Genomic DNA, 13743 nt, shown 5'->3' on the forward strand with positions numbered 1-13743 from the left:
GTAAACACACTAGTAATGAGAAAAAGCTGGATAAAGATTTTAGAAAGTCATTAAATGTTTTTGCATTCATTAGAGAACTGAGGTCTCAAATCAAATTCCAGAGGGTGAGAAGCTCTTCTGAGGAGAGCTTCCACACTCATCTTTGCTAGAGTATGGAGGAAAGAAGTTGCCAAAAGAGCAGACAGGTAAGAAGAAAACAGCTGAAATTTTAATGAATTCTTAGGAGTCAACTTTGGTTCCAGGAGGACAATTTAGAATCCTCAGAAGGCCTAGACACAAGGGGAACCCACAAATCCTTGCCAGCTGTTTTGTCTGAGTTTCTACCAAGTTCTCATTGAGAAAGAAGACTGGGGATGGAGACCTGAGAAAGCCCTCTCCTCTCTTTTGCAGAGGCATGGGAACCTCATTTGCTCCCCAGATCCCTCTTTCATATGATGCAAAAGCCACATGCTTCTGGAGTGAGGACGGGAAGGAAAATCTGTAGTCCCTAAGTCACTTCAGTCGTGTCCGACTCTGTGCGACCCCATAGACGGCAGCCCACCAGGCTCCCCCGTACCTGGGATTCTCCAGGCAAGAACACTGGAGTGGATTGCCATTTCCTTCTCCAATCCATGAAAGTGAAAAGTGAAAGTGAAGTTGCTCAGTCGTGTCCGACTCTTAGCGACCCCATGGACTGCAGCCTACCAGGCTCCTCCGCCCATGGGATTTTCTAGGCAAGAGTACTGGAGTGGGGTGCCATTGCCTTCTCTTGGCCATAGGCAAAAAGCTGCTACCCCTGGACTAGAGGTAGAAGTAAGACCATCTGCTAGGGGAGGAAAAGGAAATCTGCTTGAGGGTTTAAAACATATGTAGAATCTAAATATTAGTCACAATAGCATGAAGGATGAGCAGGAGGGATGGAAGTATACTGTTGTAACATTCTATGACTATACTTCTATTTGATAGCAAACTACATATTGTAAGCAGAGTAATCACCAAAAAGTAAAATAAAGAGGTATAACTATTAAGCCAGTGTGTTTGTGTGTGTGTATTCAGTTGTGTCCAACTCTTTGTGACCCTATGGACTGTAGCTCACCAGGCTCCTCTGTCCATGGGATTCTCCAGGCAAGAATACTGGAATGGGTTTGCCATTTCCTCCTCCAGGGGATCTTCCCGACCCAGGGATCAAACCCACCTCTGCTACATCTGCATTACCACTGTGCCTTCTGGGAAGCCCATTAAACTAGTATTAGAGCTTAAATGGAATTATATAAAAAATTCTCATTAATCAAAATGAAGGCAGGAAAAGAGAAAAAACAAAGATGGGGCAAATGATCAAATGGCAGATTTAAATCCAATCATATTGATAGTTACATTAGATGTAAATGTCTAAATAGTCCAAATAAAAGGCAGAGAGTTTCAGATTGGAAAAAAAAAGCAGGCCTGATTATATTTTCCACACACAAAAAAACCTATTTTAAATAAAAAGACATAGATAGGTTAAAAGTAAAAAAAAAATTGAAAGAGATAATGTCATATAAGCTAAAAGTAAAAAAATTGAAAGAGATATGTCATGTAAACAGTAATTTTTAAAAAGGTAGAATGGCTATATGAACACTAGACAAAGTAGACTTCAGAACAAGGACTATTATCACTTAAAAGGAGGGATATTACATAGTGATAAAGGAGTCAGTTCATTAGGAAGACATAACAACTCTAAGGGGCTTCTCTGGTGGCTCAGACAGTAAAGAATCCCCCTGCTATGCAGCAGATCCAGGTTTGATCCCTGGGTTGGGAAGATCCCCTGAAGAAGAAAATGGCTACCCACTCCATTATTCTTGCCTGGAGAATCCCATGGACATAGGAGCCTGGGGGGCTACAGTCCATGGGGTTACAAGGAGTCAGATATGACTGAGCAGCTAACATTTTTACACTTTCACTGTCACCAGCTCTAAGGGTTTTCCAGGTGTCACTAGTGGTAAAGAACACACTGTAAGAGATGGGGTTCGATCCCTAGATCAGGAAGATCCCCTGAAGGAGGGTGGGCACGGAAACCCACTCCAATATTCTTGTCTGGAGAATCCCATGAACAGAGGAACCTGCTGGGCTATAAGCCATAGGGTTGCAAAAAGTCACACATGACTGAAGCAACTCAGTAGCAGCAGTAACAACTCTAAATGTACATGCAGTTAATGAAAGAGATTCAAAACATATAAAGCAAATGCTGATGGACTGGAAAGAAGAAATAGACAAATCCACTCTATTAGTTGGAAACATCAAACAAGTTCACTCTTAGCTCACCCAACACTGGGGGTTATGATCCTGAAATTTCTTCAAGCTATATCCCCTCTTTCTAAAAATCACCTACAGGGAAGATGCAGATACCTTAGCATGATTTCCTCATTTCTGTCCTGAACCAGTAGGCATGGTCATGTCTTACTTAGACTTTTAGACCAAAGTCTATTATAGATGTCCATAGTGGAGAAGAGACAGATTAGAGGCTAGAGGAAATACAGACCAATGTCTATCTGGACCTCTTCATTTTACTGAACATGAGGGCCAGAATCCTGAAATAAAAGACCTGAGGTCACACCGCTGGTTAGCTGTAGAGCCAGGACTAGAACAAGGACGCCTGCCCTCAGTCCCAGGCTGTTTCTGGCAAAGGAGGGGAAAGGTGTGGGGATCAGAGTGTAAGGAAGAAGAGGAGGGAAGGAGAGAAGACGTGAATTACATGAAGTTCCTGAACTTCAGGCCCTGCAGTACTGTGGTGGAAGGAAGTTGGGAATGGTACATACATTAGACTTAGGGACACTTTTCAATACTGCTGAAGGGCTTTTAGAGCCACCATGAAGAGCCTCAGGGACTTGGGGGGCTATCGCATGGGAAAATTCAGTGATGGATCGAGGCAAGCAAGCCAAGGGAAAAGATTTCCTTTTGGAAATCAAGTGAAGAAGTCTTGCTGTTATCATTTTCCTTGTGTCCCCAATAATAAATAGAGTTTCTGGAACATAGGGGACCAATCCTCCCACATATATCACCCACACACTCATCCCTGCCTGGCTTTATCTATTTCAGTATAGGTATGTTTTTCTCTGAAGGAACTCTTGTAGGGCTGAAGACACTGCTCAAAGTAGAGTTTCTCAGTCCAAGCAGGGTACAGATGCATCCTGCCTGCTGGGTCTCATTATCCCTTTCCCCTCCACCACAGGAGAATGGTTAGATATCAACTAAAGATGCTGCTCATTGTGGAGTGTCTAAAATGCCAGGAACCCGTTTGAGGACGACCAGCTGGGAAGAGAGCTCTGAAACAAGGCCTATGGACAACGATGTTAGCTTTAGCTGATGCCTTAAAAGTAAGTGCCTGTTGCTTTCCCATTTGTTGTGATTCAGTCGCTCAGCCATGTCTGACTCTTTGTAACCCCATGGACTGCAGCATGCCAGGCTTCCCTGTCTTTCACCATCTCCCAGAGTTTGCTCAAACTCATGTCCATTGAGTCAGTGATGCCATCCAACCATCTCATCCTCTGTCATCCCCTTCTCCTCCTGCCTTCAATCTTTCCTAGGTATAAGATCTTTTCCAATGAGTCAGACTTCACATCAGGTGGCTAAAGTATTGGAGCTTAAGCGTCAGCCTTTTCAATGAATATTCAGGACCAATTTTCTTTAGGATTGAGTGGTTTGATATTCTTGCAGTCTAAGGGACTCTCAAGAGTCTTCTCCACCACCACAGTTCGAAGGAATCAATTCTTCGGCGCTCAGCCTTTTTTACTGTCCAGCTCTCACATTCGTACATGACTACTGGAAAAACCATAGCTTTGACTCTATCTGATCCTTTTCAACCCAGCTACTCTTAGCTGGGGAAATATGTTCAAATGTTTAAGTCAGTTCCCCAGGGACATGGGCTGGTAAGAGAAAAGCTTGGAGTGGGACCCAGTTAAGCAGATCTCTACTTACCTTTGGAGGATAAGAGAGACATATCAAGGGAGTAATTGATCTCATACTGGCGTGGTCTCCCTAAGCAGCCTGTGTGAAAAATGAGAGAAAGCCAAGGTGGGTCAAGAGTCCAGTTCTGCCTGGGAGAGTCAGCATTTCACAGACAGGGAAACATTTGAGATAACTCTAAAACAGCTTCCTAAATTTGGCTGCTCATCAGAAACAACTGAAGAAGTTAAAAAACAGAACAAAACACTGATCAGACTGATCAATTTATTACCTCAGTGGGGAAAACTGAGAATATGCCTGTATTTGTCCCAGTAGCTGTCCCTGTGGCCAGATGGAGATCCTTGAAGGGCTGGGAATTGAGGCCAGCCCCAGGGGCCTTCAGTCTCATGCAGTGGAGGGCAGCCCCCTCCACTCCTCTTCCCTGAGTGGAGAGAGGGGCTTCTGAATGGAAGGACAGGATCCTGTCTGGCACCTACTGGGTCCAGAGACCCGGATCTCATGGACAGGACAGGAGCCTCTCCATTATGTGATCTGTGCCACAGGCTAGTTTACCGCCATCTGCCCCGGGACTGTGCTTACAGAAATTATTTCTTTGTCAAAACACACAACAGTGAGCCTGCCTTGGCCCCAGGCTTCTGTTTCATAACTTTTTATTGGAGCAGAAAGAAGGAGCACATTATTACTCTTCTGCTCCATGTTTTCTCATGGCTCAAGAGAGCAACAAGCACTTTGTGCAAACAGAAAAGCCGGCTTTGTTGTCTGAGGACAGGGAGGTGAGAGAGACAAGACGAAGGCCTTTCACAGACCATAAAAGAGACGCACCACACAAAGCAGGCTTGGGGCGAATGGGCGGGAGGTCTTGGGAATGGTGGAAAGAAATCATTTGCACACATTCACCGGCTGGTCCAAGTTTTACAGGTTTCAGTAGGAAAAGTGATCTGGGCAGGTATGTGTCAAGTCTCTCTGGCAGAACGCTTTCTGCTAAGAGGACCATTCTCAGATTTTATGCATTGATGATGTTTTTATAAAACCAAGGGAGTCAATCAAGTTGTTGAGGGCATTTTGATGTTTAAGAAATCACGGTACTGCTATCTGACAACGAGTAGTGGGCTTCCCATGTGTCGCCTGCTCCTCCCTGTGTCCTGAGGAGACAGGGCGGCTGTTGTCATCATCAGCTGCAGAGGCGGAACGGAGGCCCAGAGACTGAGGCCCTCAGCTCACATAGCAGAGCCAGGTTCAGTTCCTAATGTGTGCATACATTTTACTTCACTCTGATGATGCTGGAAGCCATTCAGTAATTTCCCAATGCTATTGGTGTCATGAATCTGAATTTTTTAAAACAATTTTTTTGAAGCGTGGTTGATTTATGATGTTGTGTTGATTTCTGCTGTACAGAGGAATCTGAATTTTTCCATGTTGGATTTTCTTCAAGTAGAGCACAGAAATCGATTCAACTGATAAGTTAACACAGCCTAGTAAGATGTGTACATGACTTTGAGGAGCCTTCTTTATGAACATTAGGGGGCTTCCCTGGTGGCTCGGAGGTTAAAGCGTCTGACTGCAATGCGGGAGACCTGGGTTCGATCCCTGGGTTGGGAAGATCCCCTTTATGAACATAATTACATTTCTCCACATTACAGAAGTGAATAAACAAGTAGAAATTTCCCCCTAAGCTAGGTCTCTTCCGTCTCCACCTCTGGATAAATGCTCTTTCTAGAACAGTGAGTCTCAAATTTCACTGAGCATCAGAATCACCTGGAGGGCTTATAAACCAGATTACTGGGCCTCACCCCCGGAGACTCTGACTCAGCTGGTCTGGGAAGGGGCCTGAGAAATAGCATTTCTAATAAATTCCCTAGTGATGCTGAGGCTGCTGGTACTTGGAACTCATTTTTAAAAAACACTTTTACAGTGTTGTCTTTCTACGTGTACACAAGTACGTATCTCTATAGCTCTGCATATGCACAGATGATTAAAAATGGACCCATGCTCTACTTACAATTTTAAAATTTGTTTGTTTTCATTTAACAGACAGCATTCCAACTCTGTAGATTAGAATCTTCATCATTCTTGTTTTAAAAAATTATTTGGTTGACATATAAGTGATTTACAATGTTGTGTTAATTTCTGCTATACAGCAAAGTGATTCAGTCATGCATATGTACATATATATATTATTTTACATATTCTTTTCCAGTATGGTTTAATCACAAGATATCAAATATAGTTCCTTGTGTTATATAGCAGGACCTTGTTCATGTATTCTACATATAATAGTTTGCATCTGCTAGTCCCAAACTCCCAATCCATCCTGGGATCATTCTTTTAAATGACTGCATAGGAATCCATTGTATGTCTTATCATGACTTATTTAACCAGTCTCTATTACAAAGAAAGGTGAGTGCCAAAGAATTGATGCTTTGGAACTGTGGTGTTGGAGAAGACTCTTGAGAGTCCCTTGGACTGCAAGGAGATCCAACCAGTCCATCCTAAGGAAATCAATCCTGAATATTCATTGGAAGGACTGATGTTGAAGCTGAAACTCCAATACTTTGGCCACCTGATGGGAAGAACTGATGCATTTGAAAAGACCCTGATGCTGGGAAAAATTGAAGGTGGGAGGAGAAGAGGACGACAGAGAATAAGATGACTGGATGGCATCACCAACTCAATGAACATGAGTTTGAGTAAACTCTGGGAGTTGGTGATGAACAGGGAGGCCTGGCATGCTGCAGTCCATGGTGTCCCAAAGAGACTAAGTGACTGAACTGAACTGATTACTGAATGTTCAGATTGTTTCCATTTTTTTCCTACTATGAACAATACTGCTGACTTTTCATGGATCTTTACACATCAATGCTAACATTTCTGAAGGATAAATTTACCAAAGTGGGATTCAGATGGGTGATAGTGATTACTCTTAAAATTACATACAAGGGCTTCCCTGATGGTCCAATGGTTAAGAATTTGCCTTTTGATACAGAAAACACTAGTTTGATCCCTGGCCCAGGAAGACACCACATGCTGGAGAGCAGCTAAGCCTGTGTGCCACAGTTACTGGGCTCTCGGGTCTGCAAGCTGCAACTACTGAACCCACATGCCTAAAGCCTGTGCTCCACAATAAGAGAAGCCACCACAATGAGACATCCGAGTGCCACAATTAGAGAGTGGTCCCACTCTCTGCAACTGGAGAAAGCTGTCATGCAGCAACAGAGACTGAGCACAGCCAAAAATAAATAAAAAAAATTAAACCTGGCAAGTTATGCCCTACCCTCATAAAGTTTGTTCCAAATTACATTCCTATCAGTAGAATTTGAAAATTTTCTCAATTATGAATATTAAGAATAATTTTTATTCATTTATCTGCCTTTCTAGCAGCACCACACAGCATGCACTATTCTCTGACAAGGGGTGGAACCTGTGCCCCCTTGCAGTGGAAGCACAGAGTCTTAACCACTGGATGGGCAAGGAAGTTCCAAGAATCATTTTTATCTTTGCTTATCTGATAGGTGAAATCTGCTCTATTGTTATTTTGATTTGTATGTCTTTATTAATGAAATTGGGCCTATGTTATTGACCATTCATATTTCATCTCCAGGCGTGTGTCTGCTTATATCCTTTGCCTATTTTTCAGAAAAGAAATTCAGAATGGCAGAAAAATTCATGGCAGCTTCCTCATTGTACTGTGTGTGGCTTGGGCTCCTGACTCCTCACTGAAGCAATTTGGAGATGCTACAGAGAAACAACAGGAAACAAGCCACAGAAATGAGCAAAAATGATTAAAGGAGTGAGTTTAGAAAAGCAAAATAAATAAAGATTGTTTGGGCCAGAGAATAGAAATGGGAAGGGACAGTTGGAAGGACTCACCATTTCTTTTTTTTTAATAATTTAGTCAATTTATTTAATTTTGGCTGCACTGGGTCTTTGTTGCTGCATGGGTCTTTCTCTAGTTGTGGTGAGCAGAGTGTACTCTCTATTAATAGTTGTGTGAGCTTCTCATTGCAGTGGCTTCTCTTGTTGCGGAGCACAGCTCTAGGGCAGAGTCTCAATAGTTGTGGCACCTGGGCTCAGCAGTTTTGGGCAGTGGGCTTAGTTGCTCCGTAGTATGTGGGATCTTTCTGGACCAGGGATCGAATCCATGTCCCCTGTATCGGCAGTCAAGATTCTTTACCACTGAACCACCAGGGAAGTCTGGACTCACCATTTCTGAATGGTAGGTCTTTTGGTGCTGGCATGTACTCCTTCTGCTGGGAACCAACTTCAGGTCCCAGAGGCAGGCTTTATTCAGTGTGAGGAAGGGCTTTCTGAATATTCTATTCTTAGAGACATTTCAACTGAATTGGAGATAATTTTGGTGCAGTCCCTCCTACACTTCAAATCACAGAGCATGATCTTCCAAATAGCTCTGTGTTCCTTTCTTTCAAGTTAGAGAAATTTAAGATACAGTGGGTAGGTCAATCTGATCTCATTTAATTAAAAGTCTGGGGCTCTTTCCAACCCACAGACTGCCATGGTATTTGAAAGTGTCCCTCTCTCCTCCCCAGCAGCATGTGCTTTCAGCACTAAGATGGCTCATTTACGAGTTAGGTCCTCTGCCTGGATGCTGACTCTGGCACCAGAGTTAGCATGGCAGCAATCCAGCTCAGCAGCTGAGGGGTCCCTTCTTCCCACGGGACCTGAGCCAGTGTTATGCATTCAGGGAGTTTTCAGTGATCGAACACAACCCAGAGGTCAGCCTTCCCTTGTGCTCTCTCTCTGCTGCTGCCTCACGGCAGCGAGCTTGACTCGTCTCATCACTGGGCTCCTTTCCCTGTTCCCCAGAAGGTATCCTCCTGGACTCAAGGCATTAGTGAGCAATGCAGTAAGAGGAAGGTACAGCCAAGGCCCTGGGAGCCCCTGACTTCTCTTTCCTATGTATAGAATTACAGAGTCCAAGCTAGAAAACTGAGGCATCACCTACTCCTCCCAAACCCTCCCCTCCCCATTCCATTAGTGACTGGCTCTTATCAAATATGTCTAAATTTTGATCTATTTTCTCATCCTTATCATCCCTGGTTCCGTCTAAGTCCTTTCTCCCTTTCCTGAATGAATGCATTGGCCTGCTGGTTTCCTCCTGTCACATCACCCTCCAGACCACTTAACCATATAACCACGGATTCATTCATTCACTCATCTGCCATTCTTGGCCTTTGTGCCATGCACATTCAATAAATGCCACAAAGCTGAGTTATTAATTACAAAGAAGACATGGAGCCAATCAACCCTCTTAGTTTAAAGGAGTTGGGGTGCTTTCTGAGGTGGGGTTCGAGAGGCAGATGAGCTTGAGGTGGGCCTTGAGGTATGAGTAGGTGGAAAATACCATGAGTTGTTCACCCAGCAGTCATTCCTCGTTCTTTCTTGCTGTAGTGTTTCATACTCTCACGCGCTCAGGCAAACTACTTCTGACTCCAGCCACAGATGGGAAATCTTGATTGGTTCATACAAGTCACGGTGATTCCCCTTTCAGCCATTAGCTTAGGCCATTAGGACCTGAGGGGAAGATGTCTGGGAAGCCTTCTGATAAAGGTTTCCTTCCCTCATGAGAACAAATGTATGGGAAGAAAAGCTCCTCTTCCTCACAGTTGTTACCGTTACATGTATGTGATTCCTGAAACCACAGCAGCCGGCTTGCAACTGTGAGGAGAGGTATTGTCAATATGCTGAGGTTGGTGGAAAGGTGGAAAGCATTTGGATTCTTTAAGGTCACAAGCGTGTGGATTAACTAACTCTGGAAACTACCCACCCCAAACTCCCATGTTTACTTAAGTTTCTTTAGTTGGATCTTCAGTTACTTGGAGCCCAAAGTATTATTCAGGTAAGACACAGTCCGATGGGATTTCCTGGTTTGAGTCCTGGGATTACTGTGGGCAATGTTCATTTTGCTGATTTTCCCAAGGTCATGCTTGCAGACTGCAGAATGTATTATTGAATACTGACTCTGTAGCCTGGCCTGATGGAGACGTAGGGGAGCAGGGGCTAGAAGAGGGGTCAGAGAGACCCCCGTCTTTTTTTTTAAATATTTAAGCATTGTTTATTTATTCAGCAAACATTCTTAAGCACCTAGTGCCTGTCTGGCACTATTCTAGGTGCTCTGGTGACCAGAGGAAAAGGCACAGTCTTTGTCTGCAAGGAGGTGAATCCAGTACAGAGGTGACCATGTACTGATGTAATACAGGAACGTCGTGATATGCTATCCAGAAGCATAAAGAAATGGCCACTGAGTGAACTATGCACAAATTAGAATTTATAAGGCTTTAGTTTCTTTTTCTTGGTGTGTGTTCCTCCATTCTTTTTTAAATTGAAGTTTAGTTGGTTTACAATGTTATGTTAATTTATGCTGTACAGCAAACTGATTCAGTTATATATATATAAATAAATATATATACACATTATTTTTTAAAGTATTGTTTCCTGTTATGGCTTATCGTAGAATACTGAATATAATTCTCTGTGCTGTACAGTAGGACCTTGCTGTTTATCCATTCTGTATATAATAGCTCAGGCTTCCCAGGTGGCGCAGTGGTAAAAAATCCACCTGCCAAGCAGGAGATGCAAGTTTGATCCCTGGGTCAGGAATATTCCCAGAAGAGGAAATGGCAACCCACTCCAGTATTCTTGCAGGGGAAATCCCATGGACAGAGGAGCCTGGCAGGCTACAGTCCATGGGGTAGCAAAGAGTCGGATATGACAGAGCATGCACGTATGCATATGAAAGCTCACATCTGCTGACCCCAACCTTCTACTCCATTCCTCTCCCAACCGCCTCCCCCTCGGCACCACCAGTCTGTTAGAGAGAGTCTCTTATACTCTTATCTTATGCCAGTGCCCAGCACATCCAGAAACCATAGGCTGGAAGGGCATCTGGGCTATCATCTGGGTCAGAGGGCAGGCAGGTGATTTAAATGAATGCACAGGCTGGTGTTTGCTTAGCAAACATGTAGAAATAGCCTTTATTTCATGAAGAAAGATGCCCTCTTTAATTTTTCTTAGCAGAGATGGATCTTTTGGTTTACCTTTCATTGTTTTTATGGGAATGGAAAAATGAAGACTTGTTCTATTGAAAAGTAAACTCAGCCTCCAGATGGGTGGGGAGACATAGTCTGGAGAAATTCAGTGGACAGGAAAGAGTGCCCATCTAAAGGTGAAATGTGTGGATGGCATCAAGTGATTGTTGCCACATGAAAATCCTGGAGCAATATGATAGGCCTGCTGATCTCTCAAGAGAAACCTGAAATCTGATTTAAAAATGTGTGTGTATGTGTGTGTGTGTGTGGGGGGGGAATATATCCTACTGTGTGGTGAACATGTGCATTCTGGGCAGAAATATCTTGAAGCAGAACCTAGGGACAGAGGCATTTGGGGTTAAGAGTGAAAAGCGGGTAGGAGAGATAGAGACAGGAGCTTGGGCTTTTGAGGGAGAGATGCTGAATTCTTGTCTAGGTGGTAAACATGAAAATGAGCTTTAAAAGCACACTATAGGAAAGAAAAGCCTGAAGAAGAAAACCACTCACAACTCTGCTGTATAAAGAAACACTACTTTTTAATCTTTTCTTTTATAGTTTTTTTTTTCTTTTTCTCTTGCAGTCTTCCTTCCTGACCTTAAGATTGTGAGCATCATTATAGCTTTTGGCACACTTACGTTTGAATGGCAATAATTTAAATCTATTAAATCTACAATTTAAATCTATAAATAACTTAAATCTATGAATGGCAATAACTTAAATCTGTGAAAAGTTAAGACCAACCTAGAGAGCATAATAAAGAGCAGAGACATTACTTTGCTGACAAAAGTCCATCTAATCAAAGCTATGATTTTTCCAGTAATCATGTATGAATGTGAGTTGGACTATAAAGAAAGCTGAATGCTAAAGAATTGATGCTTTTGAACTGTGGTGTTGGAGAACACTTTTGTGAGTCCCTTGGACTGCAAAGAATTCAAACCAGTCAATCCTAAAGGAAATCAGTCCTGAATATTCATTGGAAGGACTGATGCTGAAGCTGAAACTCCAATACTTTGGCCACCTGATGTGAAGAACTGACTCACTGGGAAAGACCCTGATGCTGGGAAAGATTGAAGGCAGGAGGAGAAAGGGATGCTGGAGGACGAGATGGTTGGATGGCATCACTGACTCAATGGATATGAGTTTGAGCTAGCTCCGGGAGTTGGTGATGGACAGGGAAGCCTGGCATGCTTCAGTCCATGGAGTCACAAAGAGTTGGGTATGACTGAGCGACTGAGCTGAACTAAACTGAGTTTAAATCTAATACCAAGGCCATGTCTCATGCAACCCCAAATATTTTAATTCTGTCACAAAAAGAAAAAAAAAACATCTTGAATCTTGGCTGGTTGCTGTGTTCACGACACGTGTCACTTGTCATGCTACTGCTGTAGGATGCCTCCATCCCATGCTTGGGAGCAAAGTGAGGGGGTGATAGGAAAGAATAAAATCTGGCAGACATAGAAATCTAAGGAGAGGACCAAGACTAAGCCAGTCACTGGAGATCTTGAAGTGGAATTTAAATGCCAAAGTGGGATTCCCTCTATGAAAGTTTAACTAAATAAACATCCTGGGTGTAAATTGCATGGGCTTCTGGGCTCCTTAGGGGCTCTGGGAGTGGGTGGGAAGTGTGTACATATTCATTCTGCTAATGTTACTCTCAGATTGCCAGGTTAAGAGTGGAAGAAAGCGAAGTCGCTCAGTCGTGTCCAACTGTTAGCAACCCCATGGACTGCAGCCTACCAGGCTCCTCCATCCATAGGATCTTCCAGGCGAGAGTATTGGAGTGGGTTCCCATTTCCTTATCTGTGAGTGGAAGAAAGGTTACCAGCAAATCCATTCCTGGTCAACTCAAAGTACTCACTGACAGATGGCCAACAGGCAGATGAAAAGATGCTCAATATTGTTAATTATTAGAGAAATGCAAACCAAGACTACTCACACCAGTCATATCAACTCACACCAGTCAGAAGGGCCAGCATTGAAAAGTCTGCAAATAATGAATGCTGGACAGGGAGAATGAATGTTCTCCACACCCCCTACACTGTGGGTGGGAATGTAAAGTGGTGCAGTCACTATGGAGAAAAATATGGAGGTTTCTTAAAAAGATAAAAGCAGAATTACCATATGATCCAGAAATCCCACTCCTGGGCATATATTCAGAGAAAACTCTAATTTGAAAAGATACACATACCCGTGTGCCCCATAGTGTTCATAGTAGCATTATTTATAATAGCTAAGGTGTAGAAGCAACCTAAATGTCCATCAGCAGATGAATGGACAAAGAAAATATGGTGCATATATACAATGGGATATTAACCCAGCCATAAAAAGAATGAAATAATGCTATTTGCAGCAATACGAATGGACCTAGAGATTATGATACTTTGTGAAATAAGTCAGAGAAAGACAAATACCACTTATAAGTGGAATCTAAAAAAATACAGATAGATGTATTTACAGGACAGAAATAGACTCATAGACACAGAAAACAAACTTATGGATACGAAAGGGGATAGTGTGGGTAAGGATAGGGAGAGATAAATTAGAAGTCTGGGATTAACATATACACAGTACTATATAGAAAATAGATAAACAACAAGGACCTACTGTATAGCATAAGGAACTATGTTCAATATCTTATAAAAACTTATAATGGAAAAGAATCTGGGAAAAAACATATATATAAAACTGAGTCACTTTGCTGTACACTTGAAACTAACACAACATTGCGAATTAACTATACTGCAGTTTTTAAAAATGGTTTAAAAAGTACTTGCTGAGC

Source organism: Capricornis sumatraensis, chromosome 1, assembly GCF_032405125.1.
Source record: "Capricornis sumatraensis isolate serow.1 chromosome 1, serow.2, whole genome shotgun sequence".
Taxonomy (NCBI): Eukaryota; Metazoa; Chordata; class Mammalia; order Artiodactyla; family Bovidae; genus Capricornis; species Capricornis sumatraensis.